The sequence below is a fragment of the Lemur catta genome, chromosome 8, assembly GCF_020740605.2.
Source record: "Lemur catta isolate mLemCat1 chromosome 8, mLemCat1.pri, whole genome shotgun sequence".
Taxonomy (NCBI): Eukaryota; Metazoa; Chordata; class Mammalia; order Primates; family Lemuridae; genus Lemur; species Lemur catta.
Window position 1 is genome coordinate 85,910,247 of NC_059135.1, and position 19,735 is coordinate 85,929,981.

The 19,735-nt window shown below is 46.7% G+C and overlaps 1 protein-coding gene across 1 annotated transcript in view; it reads right to left on the reverse strand.

Moving 5' to 3' along the window:
* MGAT5 (alpha-1,6-mannosylglycoprotein 6-beta-N-acetylglucosaminyltransferase) overlaps positions 1-17,746 on the reverse strand; it is a 315,360-nt gene extending 297,614 nt beyond the window's left edge. The window contains exon 1 of the mRNA XM_045560098.1: positions 17,384-17,746. The gene's annotated coding sequence lies outside the window, so the exon portion shown is untranslated. The remainder of the gene's footprint in view (positions 1-17,383) is intronic.
* Between the last annotated feature and the right edge of the window lie 1,989 nt (positions 17,747-19,735).

Sequence of the window (19,735 nt, forward strand, 5' to 3'; positions counted from 1 at the left end):
CACTGGCTCAGCATCAAAGACGTTTACAGCTGGCAGTCACACTGAACAACATCTGATCCAACTTGCCCACTTTTGTGGAAGAGACAGAGGTTCACAAAGCTAGTTAGTGGCAGGGAAACACCAGTCCCCAGATGTCCTGTCTTGCCAGCTGGTGCCTGGTTCCCCATTCTACGCAGACTGGTGTGACCCACGGCAGCACAGCTGTTCGGCATTTTCCAGCCTCCTGTCCCACGGCAGAATGGCTGCTACTGGCCACCTCAATTCCTCTTTTTTCCCCTTGCTTCGCCTCCTCACGCCTGTCCTCCAACCCTGTGTTCTTTTTCTCCTGTCTTATGGCCAGTGGCTCTCATATTTCCAGGAAAAAGCCTGGCTCTTCACAAAGACAACCAGAGATCACTGTCCTCTTCAGGGAGTGGCTCAAACCAACCACAGGGGCAGGTGAAATCCCTGAACCCCAGAGTCCCTCACTGGGTCCTGCTGGTCACTCCTGATGTGGGGAGGTCTTCCTCAACACCAGCAAGATTCACCTTGCCTACTTTAGGATTCATTCTTTTCGGTGCTCCAAGGGTCAGAAGGCGGATCCCCCTTACCCTGGGTGTAAATGAAGGCCAAGTATCAGCTCTCAACTGCAAGCTGATTCCCAGATGTCTGACCAAGGGCGTAACTCCCACCCATGCCTCTGCTCGCTCTAGGCTGCCAGCAGTGGCCTTTGGATGGCAAGTCATTTTCTGGCACTGCCGACCTGATGACAAATGGTAATCTAGCAAGACTGTTTTATAGGCTATGGTATTTACAGAACTGCCCTGTTAGGAAACTTTTGCTTTCACACCTCTCAGCTGGCTTAAAAGGCCACAAGAGAACGTGACACTGTGAACAAATAAATCCTGGGGTGCCGTGCAAGGCTCTTGATTACCTTTCCTGGCTGGGGTGTAATATCATTTATAAGTACCTTGTGTTTCATCCATCTTCGTGTCTGAGCCTCCGCCAGGTGTGTTCATACGTGGATGTCTGAGGCTCACAGAAGCTCAGAGAGTCAGGAGCCATAGTGTGGCTGGGATTTTTATCTCAACATCTCATAGTAATGATTATACCACACACAGATTTGCCTTGATAATAACACAGCCACGGCCACAGCACTAAAAGCAGTAGTAAATGTGTATCTACATACCTTACTAGTGAAGAATTCATTATATCGCGCTGTATCTTCAGAGCCACTGGCTATGAAGATATTTGCCCTGGATATGAGATTTTATGACTCTTACTTTGTCTTTCTTACAGATGCTAAAGCACATCCATTTCTGTGGCCAAAGGGAACCCTGATGTTGTCTTACAGGAATTTCTCTTTGTCTTTATACCTAGTGCAGGACTCGGTTCTTCCTTCTGTGCCTTACCAATTCATCCGTAGGCAGAGCAGCCTGACCTAACCGCGTGCAATGGAAAGCAGGCAGGCTCTGGAATCAGAGACCTGCATTAAACCCCCACTCTGTACCTTATCAGTAGGGGGGACATATGTCCCCTTTTATGCCTGTTACCTCAACATAACCACCAAGAGCACTCCCTTTCATTCTCAGAAGTGTCCAGCTTTGGATGTAAATTGTATGGTCACCTTGCTTACCATGCAAGTCATCGCAGGCAAGACACTCAAGTACTCCGTATAACAGTTTCACATTCATTCCATGAAAATAAGAAAACTTAATATACAAGGGTGTCCCAAGCATGAAATTAGACAGTATGCACAAGGCTTGGTTACGGGAGTGCCTAGTATTCTCCTGAACACCAGCTGCCACACTGGAAATAACCACTCTCTGGAAAAAGTGTCTGTTCCCATGTGAGGTCCTCAAGTTTGGGTTGTCAAGTAGAATAAACAACCTGTATTTGCCATTTTTTATAGTGATATGGCCTATCTGTGTCCAGAAGCTGCATAATTAATTGTCATCTATCTGACCAGAAGATGAATCACTCATGGCTATTTTAACTCAGATACCCTAGATCTGGACTTTATTTACTCTCTCCACAAAGTAAAATTAAGATAAAAATTCACCCCAAACCAAATCTCTATGAAACAGACCAAGTGAATGTGGTCAGAATTCTGGGGAGGTAGGAGATCCAACAAACTGAATGAAACTGTCACCTTTCAGCCAATGAATTTGCTGAATTTCTTGCTTTCTCAAGCCAAACAAAAAACAGACAGACAAAAAAAAACCCTGGGCTTATAGATCCAAGGATAAAAAGGACAGCTTCTCGATAAAAGGATCTTGGGTATCTCACTTTAAAAATTAGGCCTAGTTAATTGTACCCACAATCTTGTACATGGATCTGTAATATCAATCAGTGCCTCAGGAAGCAATAGCATTTTGCTATTCCTGTTCACAAAAAAAAAAAAAAAAAAAACAGATGAGATGCTGTCACTTCATTGATAAGCTTGTTAAACACACATATACATTCTCTTTAGGTCTTAAATGAGCAGTAGGAATATAACGTAATGGGATTGCTCCTACTTCCTTATGGGGGTGGCTTATGCTCAGTGAGAAATTTGAACAGTAACTAAATCCATAAAAAAACGGTGGGGAAAATTCTGAGCCTACTGGATTCCAATCTTCAGCATAATATTTTTTGAAACAAAGAATGAAAAATTATTATTCCCATTATCATTGAATACAGTTGTCCAAGGGATTAGTGTTGAATATATGACAAGCCCTCCCCCACTCCAACTTGTAAAGAATTAGAAAGGAAATGTTCAGCATTTTCAGGCTCTAAATATAGACTTAGAAGCTATGAAAGGAAAAAGATGCACATGGCAGCACAACAATGACTCCGTGTCTGGAAGACAGCAAGGAACAGTGCAATAAGCTGTTCTGTGGCAATCATTTTCCTATCAACAGAAGTTTCCAGAAACAGAAAAAAGTTGACTCCACTCCCAGAAATCCAGTTATAGCAGCAGCACAGCACCCTCTAGGCTGGACTCACTGGGTGGCAAGCTAGCAAGCAAGATGAAGTGCATGCCTATGGAGCCATGCCCTAATTTCTGGGGTATGTTCCTTCCGCCACCAGCCAAATGGCAAGAGGAAACACCCCCTGGCAGCCACTTGTGTAACGTCCTTATTGGGCAATGGGGCATTTCTTAGAGTCACATCGGGGACTGTGTAGCTCTGAAGCATACGAAGCAGAAAACAGGGTGCTGGTGTGTTTATGGGGACTTTTCCTGCAGAATGTCTGTGGCTTTTCTGCACTTGAAAAACTGAAGCAGAAATCATATGTCTTAGGATTCACATAATCAGCACGTTTTGGCTTTAAATGCATTGTGTACCTTGTACCAATAGACACAGCCTTGCTGGAGGAATGTTCTGACAAACGTGCCTTGTCATGAATAATAAAAGAGTGAGCCAAGGGTAGAGCTGAATTCTTTGACCAGGCCTAAGAAGAAAATAAGCCAACTGGAGATAAGCCCATATTCACTCCACATCCCACATCTGACACCCTCAAGGAAACGCCAGGTCAGCAGGAGGTCAACTTCTGAGAAGAGTAGGAACAGGGGAGCGGTGGCATGTGTAGGGTCAAGAACACACCACAGTCCTGCTCTACCATTTCGGTACCACAGACCCCTTGGGGGACTAGAGTGGCCTATGGACCCCTTCTCAGAAGGATTTTTCAAATGCATAAAACGAAATACACAGGATTGCAAAGGGAATCAATCCTATTTAAATAGAGCTACCAAAATATTTTTAAAATTGTGATATAGTACTACATGTGCCTGTTTATTAATACATTAAAAAACACTACCTCACAGCAGGTGTAACAACCACCATAATTTCAACGTGGTACGTATTGATATTTCAAGGTATCTGTTAATCATCTGTAATAAGAAATGAAAATATTGGATTTTTATTGGTGACAAAGTCACAAACAATTCTAATGCTACTGTAATTTACAGCCAACATTCAAAAGTGAAAGAACTGCTAAATTTTGGCTGGAAGTTAGTGAAATTGAAGGTGTATAATATTTTCTCATGCAAGCTCACAGGTCCCCCTGAAGTTGTGCAAAGTAGTCTGCAGAAGTTCATATGAAACTCGTGGAATAACCTGATTTCACCCCTTCTCCTGCAGCTATTCCAGAATGATGTGGAAACCTGGAGACCTGCATGGGAGCCCTGGCCCAGCAAGAGCCACAAACCACACATGTGGGCAAGTGGCAGTTCTACACCAAGGACAGTCCACCACCCATGGGCTGGGCTGGGGGAGAACCGGTATGCCTGGGGCCCACAGCTCTATTTCTTTTACCTGCTGCATCCAATATATAGGCCACAGTTTCCTTTCTTTAAATCCTTGGCATTAAGAGTATTAATTCAAATGAATCATTAGGCAAGAGGGAAAAAAATTACTTCACAAATCATTTTGCCTAATGCTATGTTCTAAACCCTATCAGCTCCAAAGCCCCTGGCTTATAGCAAACTTATAACACCCCTTTACTACCTGGAATCAAATTCTTAGATAACCTACCTAAACACAATTTCAAACACAGACATGTAATGTCCTAAGAGTGACATAAATGAGAGCAAAAGGAAAGTAACTTATGACAAACTTAATGTATTTCAACATGCAATTAGTTGGACAAGACCATTCTAGAGGGCATAATAGAATCACTAGAGGCACGCACTTCAACGTAAAATCAAAAATTGGATCAGCTGCAAACATGGACTGATAACAGGTGATGGTGGTGATGCTATTGTGTGGTGTGGGTTTCCAAAAAGGTAAATTTCCCAACAAAACAAAGGTCACTGTTTACTTAAAATGTGCAAAAATTATCTGTTTACAATGCAAGTTAGGTCTAGGTTCAGGTTTTATTTGTCCATGATTATCTACTAGTGAGTCCCAGGAAACACTGTGTGATATACAAGTCTTCTACCCATTACAGATGTTTAGCATCCCTGGTCCCCATCCAATAAATGCTAGTAGCACCATTTAATCACTGACAAGCAAAAGTGCCTCACAAATTGTTGAAATATACACAGTAACATTATAAAGCCTGGGGTTAGACTGGAGTCCTCTCACTAGGTCCCACCCCTGCCCACCTCTGGGTGATCTCAAGTTGGGCACTCAGGGGACACTCACCAGGAAATTGAAACTGGCATTTTAAGAGAAAGATCAGCCTTGTGTGGCTTACCCCAAAACAAGTAGCCTCACCCAGAGTTCTGCCTTTGGGACAAGAAAAGCAGAATAAGACTTAAGCAGCCAGGTAGACTGAAGCAGAGAAGAAGGCAATGACGGTTTCTAGAATTCCCAGAGCCTCAGGACCAGGCTGCAGATGGCACCTGGACCCTATGTCTGTAATCCCTAATGTGAATTTTCCACTCGTGTTGAAGCAAGCTCCAGTGGGTTCTATGGCCAGCACTCAGAAGACTCCTTATTAATTAAAAGCATCCAACCACCTGGAGGGATGGCCACCCACCGGAACAAAGGTTGGCAGCTAACATCAAAAACGCTTAGGAGGCCAGGCGCAGTAGCTCACGCCTGTAATCCTAGCACTTTGAGAGGCCGAGGCAGGAGGATTACTTGCTGTGAAGAGTTCAAGACCAGCGTGAGCAAGAGTGAGGCCCCCATCTCTATAAAAAATTAGAAAAATTAGCCAGGTGTGGGGGTGCACCTGTAGTCCCTGCTACTCAGGAGGCTGAGGCAGGAGGGTCACTTGAGCCCAGGAGCTGAGGTTGTAGTGAGCTATGATGACGCCACTGCACTCTAGTCCAGGTGACAGAGTGTGACCCTGTCTCAAAAAAAAAAAAAAAAAATGCTCAGGAGAACCTATTCTAGCATCAGAGAACCTACCTTATTTAGGAGATGTTCCTCATATTTTACGTGAGCTCTTCACGCTATAGTTTAAGCCCATTTGTTTTTATTCCATTCTCACTGGCAATAAATAAATGGACCAGGGACCATCCTTCACCTGGCATTTCAGATTCTACAAAGACATATCCAGACCACTCTGAAGTTTTCTTCTGCCTTAGCTCTTTCTCATTAATTCCACGCACAAGTCACATAACATAAATGACAATGTTGTCCTGCCTTGACAGGCTTGTAAAATGAAAGTATTGGAGAAATTTGGCCTTTAAAGGCCCAATTAGGTCTGAGGGGGGAAAAATTCCAAATTCTTTTCAACAGCAAAAGTCCATGATTTAATGTCTCTAAATTTTATTATGCTCAGAAATAATACCACCCTAATTCAAAAATATGGCAATAAGGACCAGTTGCCAAAAAGGCGCTCTAAAAAAAGCCAGGATCACTGTTTCTCTACCTCTTCCACTAATGGACTCCATTATATCACATAAAAAGTCACTGCTGGAATCTAATGAATAAATAACTAGCACTTGAATGGAATTTGTGTCCACTTTAATTCCCGTTAGTTTCCACTAAAGCTTTATTTAAAAATAAATTAAAAAGGGGGGCATAACACTACTTACAATGAAACATTTTAGAAATGCTTGAGAAGTTCCCTAGATAAGCCAATCAGGTATAATATTAAACAGCAAGAGCTTAATTGCTGAATCTAAGTAAATGGAAAAGAAAGGTTGAGTATGACACGGGAGAAGGGTTAGTTTGCACATCAGCCAGATTGGTTCAGCGTAATTTCTAGAAAGGTATCAGGAGAGCCAAGGATCCCTTGAACAGGGTCTTCCAAATGGAGGGCTGCAACTAACTGATGGGTGACGAAATCAAATCAGTGCAAGGGTGTTGTGAGCAGTGTGGAAGGCAGCCATAAACAATACAAGAACAAATAGAAGCGGCTGTGTGCCAATAAAACTTTACTTACAAAACAGGCAGCAAGTCAGAGTCTGCTGACCCCTGACCAGCATTTTTTTAAGTCAATGAAATAGAACATAATAGAACAGAATAGAAGAAGAACAGAACAGAGGACATCAGAGGTAGTAAAGGTAAATACTGTTTTATGAAAGTTTTCTGGCTGTTATATACTTACATGTGTGTGTCAGTGTGTATTTCTTAATGTAGATTAGGGTCAAAAGCCACCATACTAAAATAAATAGTTTGAGAAGGGAAAATGAGTCTGCTTCTAAGTGAAAATGGTAAGAAAATAAAGGGCTTTAATGTTTTTTAAAGAAAAGGGGATAAGGGGCAAGTTCTTAAACCTAAAGTACAACCTTAAAAGAATATTAACTAGTTGCAAGTAGTAACTAACAAAATGATCTTCAAAAAGACACCAGAATTATTTCTTATGCTATTGAATATCTCACATGAGCTGTGTATTACCAATTAGCAATTGCTCTATAGCATACTTCCTGACAACTCAGTGGCTTACGAAGGCCGGGATTAATTTGCACAACTCTACAGATCAGCCCAGTGGTTCCAATGATCCCGGCCGGGCTAGACCTGCTCAGGAGACTACAGGCAGTTGACAGGGCTGATGGGGCTTGTCAGTCTAGGAGGGAAATGCTGGCGCAACCTGACTCACCCCATTGGGCTAGCCTGGGCACGTTCTCATGGCGGGGGGTGGCAGGGTTTGAGAGAGTAAGCCTGTCTGTGTAAAAGCCAATCAGAAATGTAACCACATTAGACCAATCTGGTTCAACCTTTATGTACCAAGGTTGTGAGTTGTTTTTCAGTTGCCATCGTCCACCAGGTTGAAGGTTGTCACATAACCTAAGCATGCCTAGATGAACCAAGCCTAAAACCATGGGTGGAACCTAAGTGCTGGGATGGAGGAGCGGGGACTGAATTAAAAAGTGGACACCATTTGGCAGGATCCAGGATCCAATCAGATTGAGCCCTCACATTACCCCATGGCATGGTCCAGAGTATGTTTCCTGGCGTCACCCCATCACAAGACCCTATCAGATCACCCTTCACTACTCCCGACTATAAAATCTGCCCCAACCCTTAAGTCTGTCTCAGGGAGACATATTTGAGTTCCACTCCTGTCATCTTGTCTTGGCTGTGTGACAATAAACCTTTCCCGCTGCAAAACACAGTGCTTCCATGGAGTATGAGCAAACAAACCTAGTTTGGTGTGGTTACAGAAACACACAGGTGCTTTTAAAACTCCATTTGTACACAGCATGTGCTAATATCCCAATGGTGAAAGCAAATCCCATGGCAAATCCCAGTGGGGAAGGGGTAGGGAGGAAAGGAGGAGTGACAACAAAGTTATGGGGCAAAGAGTGTGGACACGGGGAGGCCATTAATGGGAGCCATTAGTACAATCTATCTACCACAGGCAATACTTACTGTTTATCATCACCCTGGCAGAAGCAGAGAGATTTTTTATTATCTTAAGTTCTTCCATTACCAGTTCTCATTTTGTTTTTCCATTATCACTTTTAAGGCTGAAAAGCAGAGTAAAAAGAATGCAGGCTTTTGTACCCCTGCTCGCTACCCCTTCTGGCTATGTGACCCTGGGCAAGTTTCCTTTGCATCTCAGTTTCTCCATTGTAATATTACAGGACTGCAGACAATTACATAAGCTAGAACGTGTAAAAGGACTCAGCTCAACATCTGGCCTTAGCAGAACTCAAACTTTGTTTAGATACAAATGTGTTTTGCACATAGTTGGTTTGAATATATTCAAAAAGGCAAGTAAACAAGGAAACAGGTAAATTTCCTATAACAGGAAATCTCCTTTACATAAGGAATAAAGAATCGTTCCTTATAAAGAGTTTTGAGGATTGTGGTAGGTGCCCCCAACATGTCCATATCCTAACCCCTGGAACCTGTGAATAGGTTACCTTATAGGGCAGATGCGATTAATTGAGGGCCTTGAGATGAGGGGAATATCCTGCATTGTCCTGGTTGGCCTAATCTAACACATGGATCCTTAAAAGCGAAGAACCCTTCCCAGCTGTGGTCAGATGATAGAGGACAAGGCCTCAGCTTGACGCTGCTGGTGTGGAGGCTGGAGGACAGGGGCACAAGCCTAGAAATATGGGTGGCCTCTAGAAGCTACAAAAGATAAGAAATGGATTTTCCCTTCGAGCTTCCTGGAAGGAGCAGACACCTTGATCTTAGCCAGTGAGGCCCATATTGGACCTCTCACCTACAGAATTAAAAGAGAACAAATATGTGTTGCTTTAAGCTACTAGGTTTGTGGTTATCTGTTATGGAAGTAATAGAAGGACAAGATAATCGTAAAATATTTCTACTAAATACTGACAAAGTCTCTCTTGGAAGCCCCTGGCCTGGGAGAAAGAAACTCTAGAACTTGGAGCGTACTAACCAGGCATGGCACCAAAAATGGAAAGCTGCATCTGATTCTGCCTACAAAAACAGGTAGAGAAAAGGCAGGATGACAGAGTAAACAACTCATTATCATGGAAAACACTTTGTAAGAGGAACAATAAAATCATAATCTAAGGATCCTCTACTTATATAACATCTCCAACAAGTAGGCACTAGGGGAAAAGCCATATTAACAAAATCCTTCCACGAAAACTTTCTGTAGACTTCATTTAACTGATGGCTACTCCAGATGTGCAGCTCCAACTTTGATCACTGACATTTTTTTTAGATAATGTTGACAATAAGGTAATAAGCTCTAGTGGTGTGTGTATGTATGTGTATATATATATGTGCACGCACACACACACACACACACACACACACACACACACACACACACTGAATCCCAAAGTCCCAATTTGTTGACCTTCATGAACCCATGAATTGTGCTCACTATGAGGGAGAAAAATGTCTACAAAAAGATTAATTTAAAAAAGAGAACTCTAAAAGAGCACAACGAACAAACAAGACCTCAAAATTAGTACCGCACCCAAGAATATTCTTAAGGATAGATTAAGGAAGCTAGAGTAGGGCTGGGTGTCGTGCTTCATGTCTATAATCCTAGCACTTTGAGAGGCCAAGGAGGGAGAATTGCTTAAGGTCAGGAATTTGAGACCAGCCTGAGCAATATAGTGAGACCCCATCTTTACCAAAAAATAAAAAAATTAGCCAGGACTGGTGGTGCACACCTGTAGCCCCAGCTACTGGGGAGGCTAAGGTGGAAGGATTGCTTGAGCCCCGGAGTCTGAGGTTGTGGTGAGCCATGATGATCATGCCGCTGCACTCTAGCCAGGGTGAGAGAAAGCAAGAGCCTGTTTCAAAAAAAAAAAAAAGCAGCAGCAGCAGCTAGAGTAAATAGGTGAGTGTGCTGAGCCCAGTCAAGCAGGTACACTAGAACCCCACAAGCGTAGGAGAAGCTAAGTGATGCATCACTAGGGAAATCAGAAATTGCAATCGCAGAGCACAGAATCCGCCCGCCTGAAGACAGGCAGCTTACTGCAGAGAGGCCTCACCTGCCAAAGTCAGAATTCCCGCATGATGCCATGCTGCCCGGGCTACTGATCTCATGACTTCAGCATGCCCAGCCCTGGAGCTTCCAGTCTGTGCCTATGAGAGCTCCATACTTTCTGAGTACTTCTTGGAGCCAGATGTTTGGTTTTTTGGTTTTGTTTTGTTTTGTTTGGAAAAAGCCTAAGAAAAAAACTTTCCCTTGCTGGAGCTTATTGGACATCAGAATTGCAAATGAGGAATGGTGAACCTATACAAAAAGGTTGATCGTATTTACCTAAGAGAATTACACTTGTACACAATGTACAGTGAAGACTGCCCACATAAGGTTACCTTTAAATCTGACAACCCTGACAGTTAAAAATCAAACAAAGGAAGAGGAGGAGAAACGTACCATCCTTGGCCAGAGAGATCAGAACTCTGTTACACAGGGAAGGCAATTAGAAGAACAGAGGGGCTTGAAGCTGTGTGTGCAAAGGTCACACCCCCAGGACTGGGGACATCGCAGGATTAACACTACTGGGGGAGGGGGCCAGAGGAAAGCTCCCCCTCTCCTCAGTATCCCCACCTGATGTTGCCGCTAACCTTAGTTGCTCTAAACAAATTACTTGAGAGAGGGTAAAGGAAGCATTCCAAACAGAAATAGCAAGAGAGGTGCCAAAGGAAAACAGAAAGAGCACACTCAGTGTGAGGCACAGGCAGTGCTTCTGCAAACAACATGAGTTAAGAGAAAGAATCGGTCATTTAGAAAACTCCTCATGGGCATGAGCACTACTGGTAAATAAAAAAATCGAAGTTGAAAATAACAGATGGCTTAAAAAAAAAAAGCAGTTGCAAGGAAACTGTTATCAAACTCCCTTATTTTCAAACATAGCTGTTTCACACTGAAGCGGAGATGAAGGCATGTAAACAGAATTGGGCCCTCTTTGTAGCAGCGTAGACACCTAGCCACGTCCCCGGGGCTGTGCCACCTAACCAGCGAATACTGTCAGCCTGCTCATCTTCTGCTTTTTGAATCTCAACTTCCCAAGGGAAAAAACAGCTTCACTAGGGGAAAGCAGGTTATTTCTGGGCTGAGAGTAAGGACCAAGGCTTTTTAATTCTAAACATGCAAAGATAAACATCCCAAAAGATAGTGGTCATAAAGCGTTGGCTCTTCTTAGGCAAGCGTTTCAGCTGTGTACTGCAGAAAGTCTATGAGCAAGGGCAAAAACAACTTGAATATTTTCTCAATCTTTTTATTTTATTCAGTAAGGGAATTTAATTTAATTTCTTTATTTTACACCTCTTTTGCTACATGTATAGGATTAAGCAACATTAGAGACTGAACAGATCTTTGGAGCTCATTCAACCCCCCTTTCCTTCCCAACATAAGAACTAAGGTCCAAAGTGGCCATATGGGCTGAATTAATGTGTTCTTCATTCACATTTTCCTCTATAACTGAACTTAACTCTTCCGGGTGGGCCCTGACCAGGCCTGTGCTTTAAACTTCTTGAGCAGCCAGGGACTATTTATTACCTAGAAATATTCAGAATCAGGAGCAGGTGAGAGCACTGATATGCCTGATGCAATCCTGGGCATATGAGAGGAATAAAAAGAAAGGAAATGGTGCTCACTGGCATGCCCACTGGGAAAATTCCACGAAGTACAAGGATCCTAGTTGGGAGGAATATTTTGCATGGCTTCTGCTCTCTTTCTAGGATTCCAGAGACACTGTTGGAATGTCTTCACAGGCACCCTTTATTGGAACTGTTATGCAATAACCCTGACACTTCTGCCAGGTCACCCCTTGCCCACCCCACGATTCTAAAGAAGAGAAACCAGCGCTGAGAAGGGCCAGGAGCCCTAAGACAGACAGACAGACAGAGTAAGTAAGAGTGAAATGTGAAATCCAGCCCAGACTGTGTGTCAGAGTGTCAAACTTTAAGGTGTCAAACTTAAAAGTGACATGAGGAAGGGAATCCCTCACTCAAAGGGACATAAGTTGCTTAGATCCTCCCAGCCGCGGATGGGGAGGGAACTCGGCCACACTGACCTACTCCCCACCACATTCCAAGGTAAAGGTGGGTGTGAGCACACAGTGCACTCTAGGGAGGAACAGATGCCACGTGGCTGTCACATCCTTTCCCTAGATCATCACTATAAACAAAGCAGGCACACATCTGTTGTCAGTTGTTATCAATTGTTCCCGTGGGACCCAGGGTCAGAAGTGAGGCCCAGCTTTGTCACTGCCGACTGCTGGTGAGACTAAGTAAGTCCATGTACCTCTCTGCACCTCCACAACCTCAGCTGGAAAGAGGAGGGATCTCCCTGCAGTCCCTTCCAACCCCAAGTGGCTAAAACCCCTACCTTCTTGGGTTGGAAAGAAGGTGCTGGCTGGTACAGGGCATGTTTGTCAGCCTTAACAACTGCACAGAGTCCAGCCAACATGGGCTCTGAACTGAGACCGTCCGCGTTCGAATCCTTGCTCAGCCACTTGCTAGCTGCTTGTGACCTTGGCCAGATTTCATAACCTCGCAATGCTACAGTCTGCCTTTGTAACTGGGAATAACAATGGAATCTCTCTTGGTGTCGAGTGAGGCTTAAATGAAATACCTGCAGTACAAAAGAAGCATTTGCAATAATGCCAATTACAGAAGATAAATGTTTTCACCACCATCATTTCTATTTTCTTGCCCCATTACGCTTGTCCACAAAGACATAAAATCTCTATGATGATCACCAACACAACACACTCAAATGGGGTGGGGGAGATGTGGAAGAAATGAAAAACTATTAGAGTGGAAGGCTTTTCTGTGTGGGATACTTATAAAAAGCATTTTACCAGCATAACGGGACTTATAAGCAGTCTGTGCGTGCGCAGAACTACAACAGTAAGGAGTGAGGTTAGAACAAGAGTGGGTGGGTGGCACATGTTCCCTCAAGGGCCAGCCACAAAAATCACAGAGGGATGCAAATAAGTGAGGCTGTTATTATTCTAGGGATAACCTTAAATGCTGACTTTTTCAAAACTAAATCTATTACATGCACCAGTACTTAGTAACAAAGTACTAGGGGAACACCCCACTCCTGAGTCCACAGGCAACAGGGCAGAGAGATACTCTAAGCCACTCTAGGTAGCCGCCCCAACAAGGGTCAAGGTCTAGAGGCGTTAATTAACACAGGCCTGGCAGTGAAGGTGACAAAGGGACAGGGACAGAGCCAGTTCACAAGGAGAATCACTCCTACCAAACACAGCCACAATAGCTTGTAACCCTTGCCTGTCCGGATTTCTGAGGCTGGACAATGAGAGGAAGGCCCTGTCCCTGTTCCAGAAGATTGTTTCGACACGAGAGCTGTGGGATTTTTAAGGAAAAAAGGGATTCCTCCAATCCTTCCCATGCCCATACAATACACAGCCTTCCAGATCTGACAAAGTTCAGGAAGGATGCACTTAATTGTGACAATGAAAACAAAATAAAATAAAACCAGCCAAATGGGCAAACACATAGCTCAAGTCCCAACTCTTCCTGCTGAGAACATGGTTACAGAACTAAGCCTCCTGGGACCCACCTTGGCGGCTTTCCAAGAGCTATTAGTTTGCATTAACACACTGAAAGAGAAGGTCAGATAAATTAAAAGTGAGAATGTAATTTAGAAGGACATCTTTATAGCCAGCACCAGCAAGGTGCAGGGCACATGGTAGATTCTGGATAAATGCTCGGTAAGCACACCTGCAGCCAGCGTCATGGTCACAGCTGCATTCAGATTGTTGCTATCGACACAGGATGTAAAATAGGTATAGGGATATGGCTTAGATTAGAGACTTTAAGTGTTGGGGAGATCTTTACTCAATTTCAAAGATAAATTTAAAAGTATAGCCATCTTCTGGCTATTAGGAGTGACTCTACACTTCAAAGCAATTATTAACTTTACAGGCAGCCTGGTGAAACCTGCACTGACAAGCCTCAAATGCTTCTTTAGTTCTCACCCAGTCCTCTCAATTGTCACCCACAAAATATAAAATTATTTCTTGCCTTTTTAAATACCTGGATTGTGGAACACATACACCTTCCTTCAGTCAAAACTATCCATTGACCATTCACCTGATACCAGGACCCTTCCCCAAACTTTGACATTCACCATAGCCAACCCCCAGGGACAAAGCTGACAGCACATGCTTTCCTGAGGCCTCCTGTAATGGCATCCATATAGAATGCCACTCCCAACCCCCACCCCTCCACCCCTCCTAGGGCCAGAAGGCCATGACACACAAGGAGGAGAGACGAAAATGAGTCCCCACTGCTCTTAAGCAAAGCAACTACCTGTCTGGATGACCACAGAGTGAGAGAGGACTTGAGTTTTCCAACCCTTAAAGTGACTGCTCTTTGCAACTTTCTAGACATCTCTGCCAGGTAAACTAGTACACTAAGCCGGGGTGATTCTGCAGTGACTTAGATCCCGACACATGTGGGACATTAGGAAAAGTCAGGTCAAATGTCAGAGTGACATCTAGAACAGATCCCGAGCAGCCATACTTCCCAGGGGAGGAGCCAAAGGCCTCCCCCTCAGCTAGGGTCACAGGGGGATTCTGGCATTTCAATGCTTTCAGAGGCCAGCTGGGCAGAAGGCTGGTTGGTTATTTTTAAACTGTGAAAACTGAATGGGAAGAGAGAGTATTTGAATTCCTGTGATCTCGTAAGGTCCCTTCCAGCTTCCAGATTCTATCAAAGAACACTGCCTATACACATACATATGACATGCTTCTTTACAAAATGTATACAGATATGTCAATATATATAAATGAGCACTGTATTCACACTTTAAAATACAAAGCACTTGAAATACACACTGCTGAGATCAAAAAGCTTATGAGCTGCTTTGCAGCAGAGGCAGGAGCACAGGGATGTCATTGGCACAACTAGGCAGAGGCCCCAGCCCTCCTGTCATTGCAGTTCACCGTAAAACCAACTGGAGGCTGCTGATATAGATGCAAACCCTGCGAAACTCCAAACCAGGACTACAGACTACTTCCTCCTCTAACTCCAGTCACAAGTGTCCCAGAGCCAGGAAGGCACGATGAAACAAAGGAGATGAGAGAAAAAACCCAAACCCTGTACCCAGGCACTGGCTCTGCCAGGGCCAGGTGCCAGGAAGAGCAACTTCCTTCTTTTCTTCTCCCAGTCCCTAGGAAGGGTAAAAAGGTCTCATTCTTCCCTCTTCTCCATCGCCTGGCTTTTCAGGGCCTCTCCATTTAAGACTGACCGTATGGGCATTTAGTTGGTAACTGGAGAAAACTAAAAAGGTCGCTAGAACTTAGAGCTTTACTCTAATCCTACCGCTAAACAAATCCGAGGGTGCCCATCTCGGTTTCGAACAACAGCAACAAAAAGAATTTATAGGAAAGAAGGGGGAGGGTGTGAAAATGTATTAATTAAGACAGATCTGAGATGGTTTGCCCTTCACGAAAAACCGTTCTGTGATTTTCCCCGATCAGACAAGGGAGTTCCGATCCAGCGTCAAGGCTGAGGACGTGGGTGACACAGTGGCTAACATGGGGGAGGGGGGACCTATCAGAGTAAAGCCAACCAGATCGTTCAGGTCCAGACAATGAACTGAGGGGAGTTCAGTTCAATGAACTAGCTTCCCATTTGCTTCTCTTTAGAAGGAGATGCCAACTCTGGCGCTTTGATCTGGGTATGTTTACGGTGGGATGCTGCCATCCCACGCGAACCCCACACAAACCTCAGCCCGCCCCCTCCCCAACTTCGCAGCCCCAGAAGTGCCCAACCTTCCCTAACTGGGCCTCCAGTGCCCGGTGCAGACAGCGGCGGCCGCCCTGGGCCGGGCCTGGCAGTCAGTGCCAGGAGTACCGGGCCCAGACCTCGACTCGGGCATCTCCGAAATCCACACACCTCGCCTGGTTCCCGCAGCACCGAGGCGCCAAGCACCCCGTTGGTGCTCCCAATGCCGCTGGACAATGCAAGCGCCACCCCCTTCCCTCTTCAGCTCTTAGGCGCGGCGGCTACGAAACCACGGCTTTGTGTGTGACAGCATGTGTGTGCGCGAACGTCCCCGGGCTCACACACCCCCTTCCACCCAGCCCGCTCGCCGCGCAGGGCCCGTGCGCACGGCGGGCGCACCACGAGCGGGTCCGCCGGGCAAGAGCCCCGCCGCCAGGCCTCCTGCCAGCCGGCCGCAGGGAGCAAGGGATGACACCCACGCCCCCGATCCCAGTCGCCTGGGCGGCCGGGGACAGCAGCGCCTGGAGCTCAGCAGAGGATCGGCAGGGGACGGGGGGGCGCGGAAGGGAGGCAGGCAATAACAGCGACCCCTACTCTCCAGCCCCGCTGCCCCCAACTTTGCGAACCGTGGGCCCAGAGGGGGCCGGGGCCGCTCGCGACTCGGCAGGAAGTTCCCAGGCCCGCACTGAGCATGCTCTCGGGGAGTGTGCGCGCGGGTGTGGGCTCTGCGCTCACCGCAGCTGCCCGGACCCGGCAGCAGCGCTGAGCACGCTAGCGGGATCGCGGACCGGCGGGCCGTCCCCGAGGGGGCTGGGGCGCCCCAGGGCCTCCCCTACCCCTGGCCAGGAGCTCCCGCCCGCCGCATCCCTCCTCTCGAAGGGCCTGGGGCCGGCCTCCCGCCTTCTTTCTCCCCACTGGCCCGTGGCCGAGCCTGCCCTGCGCGCCTGGGTCCCCGGGACCCCAGCCCGGCCCACGCCTGCAGCGTGACCCCACTGGACTCCTCCGCGGTCCGAGCGCCCATCTTCCATCTCTTGCCGCTCGCCTCCAGCCCGCGCAACCGGAGCCTCCTCCGGACAGTCCCTTTTAAAGCCTACAAGCCCCTCGCCAGCGGGCCTGGGGGGCGTCAGCCTCATCGGGAGGGGCTGCCCCGGGCAGGTGGGCTCCTCAAGGCGCGACACCTGGCTGCACTCCGGGATCCCGCAGAGCTGCCGCGGCCGGGGCACCCACGCGGGCGGCGGGCGGAAACCCCCAGCCGCGCCGCCCCCGGTGCAGGTTCTCCCCGCCTGCCCGCGCCCCCCGCGGTCCCCTCTGTGCGCATCTCCCCGCGAGGATGGCCAGCTCCGACAAGATCGCCCGGACCCAGCAGCTCTTACCTCCTTGTTGGGCAGCAGCAGCAGCCAGAAGCGACCGCCGGCCGCCGTGCCCGCGGGGCCCGAGGCGCGGCGGGCGCGGGGGTCGCGGTGCCCCGAGCCTGCGGCGCGGCTACCTGGGCTGGATCGCGCCTGGGGCCGCCGCCGCCGCCGCGGGAGCCGCAGGGCCGCCGCCGAACGGGCCGCGGCAGGGACGGTCTGCAAACTCCCAGCCCTGGCGGGCCGCGCGCGGCTCGTCCACACTCAGCCCCGACGCAGCGGAGGCGCTCCTTTGGGGGCTCAGTCGATCAGGGCGGGAATCAGTCTGCAATTTCTTCCTAGCCTCCCCTGCCCGACCTCCCCAACTTCTCTCTGCTTCTGGGCTCGCCCCACTAGGAGGCTGGGATTCCGGCCAGGGACGTTCGGCTCACTCCCCGCCCCCGGCGGAGCGCTCAGCCAATTCGGAACGCCCCACCTTCTCAGGGGCCGTCTGCAAACTCTCAACCCTGCCGGAGAGGAATGCTCCCAGCCTCTCAATTCCGCAGCCAGAGGGGAGAAGCCACCCAGGAGACAGTCTGATCCTGATCGCGGCGATAAATAATATTCCAGCAAGGTCAGGGAAAGTGTGCAAATGTTGACATGACGATGCATCTTCCAAAGTGGTGCAGTCCAAGCCTGTAAGGATCAGGGGCCTTCCAGCAGTGAAGCCCAGTGCCGGGGAGACTCTGGTCTTAACCATCTAGGGGTGCAGGCAACTGTAAAAACACGCTCAGGCTCAGTTTCCTCCATCCTAGAATGGATTATATAAAGCGGTATGAGTTTCTGCCACTTGGTTTTTGTGACCTTGGGCAAGTCACTTAACCATTTGATTTCAGCTTCTCTATGAGCATAACAAATGTTGATTCATAAGATTATTGTGAAGATAAAATGAAATATATGTAAAGTACTTAGCAATATCTGGCACACAGTAGGCGTTCAGTAAATGAATTCCATTCTTCCTCCTCTGGCCTTCTCCTACTCCTGGATTTTATGAACACTCTGGACGTGCTAGCTGAACATTGCACTGCTGTAAATTCCAAAAGAAATAAAACGCATCCCATGCCCTGAAGGCACCACAAAGAACATTGACTGACATGACATATTAAATCCAGCCAAGCCCCAGGAGAGAGAATGCCATACATTCACATCGCCAAGCATTACAGATCGTTGTTAAGTAGTATCTGGAATGGAGGGAGGGTGGACTGGCTGGTGGATTACCTAGAGGTGGAAATAACAAAGGTCATAACCCCAGCAATTTCCAGACCCTATAGCCCGTCACTACATCCAGATCCTCTGACGGTTCACGTTCAATTTCCCCTGACCTTTCTTGCAGGACTTCTCCACCCCATTCCACTGTCCTCTCTAGGCTCTTCATTCTTGGACTGAGATCACCTGCACTCTGCTGCCCACCCTTCCCCAAAAGAAGCATTTAAAAACCGAGGATCATGGAACTTTGAGACCCTAGAAATGATTGAGTACATCGCCCTCATTTTGTAAGTGAGCTCTCAGGGTCACACAGCTAGTTAGGGAGGTCTCCTGACCCCAGCGCCTTAGTAGGACACACTTATGGCTTCTCTTGCACTGAGTGAGCCCAAGGCTCTAGACACCTTAGGTCAGTTCTGCCTTCAACTTCAAGCTGGAGAAAGTGGCTCTAACACTTCCTGACCAGATGAGCCCCAAATTATCAGTCGCTTGGATCCTCAGCTGTCAGAAACTGTTCAGGCCATGCTCAAGAACCACAAGGAAATCTGCATGAATAGGATGACTCATCTTCATAATAAAAGACCTTTTGGTGAAATCCCAGCAATGTTCCAGGGCACGTATTTCCCTCAGCCCCTTGGAAGAAAATAATGTCTGAAGCTCTCGTCAGGCACCGGGAAGGAAATAGAAGAATGGTGACATCTGGTGGCCAGGACTTGCTGTGTTGGATATGGATCCTGCAGATTCTAATCATAATAGGTTGGCTTTGAAGCCAAGTTCCCATGGGTGGTTAATAATTGCACCACCTGGTTGCCTAGATATTTCTGAAAGACATAAATCATTTAAACTTTGTGTACCTGCTGCTATAGAGGACATTACAGATGGTTACTATTTCAGAATGTTTTTTATAAAAAATATATGTGTATACAGAGAAACAATTCATTGTATATACATATATGCATTTTCTGTATTTGTACTACATATTCTATTTATTTACATAAATAATATACCTGCAATAACTTTGAGAGAAATTAATACTGTTCAATGATTTTTCCACAGATTAAGATTGTAGTTTATATTAATAATTGCTAAAGGACACTGCTTGTAGACATAAAGATACTTACTAGGATGGAGTTT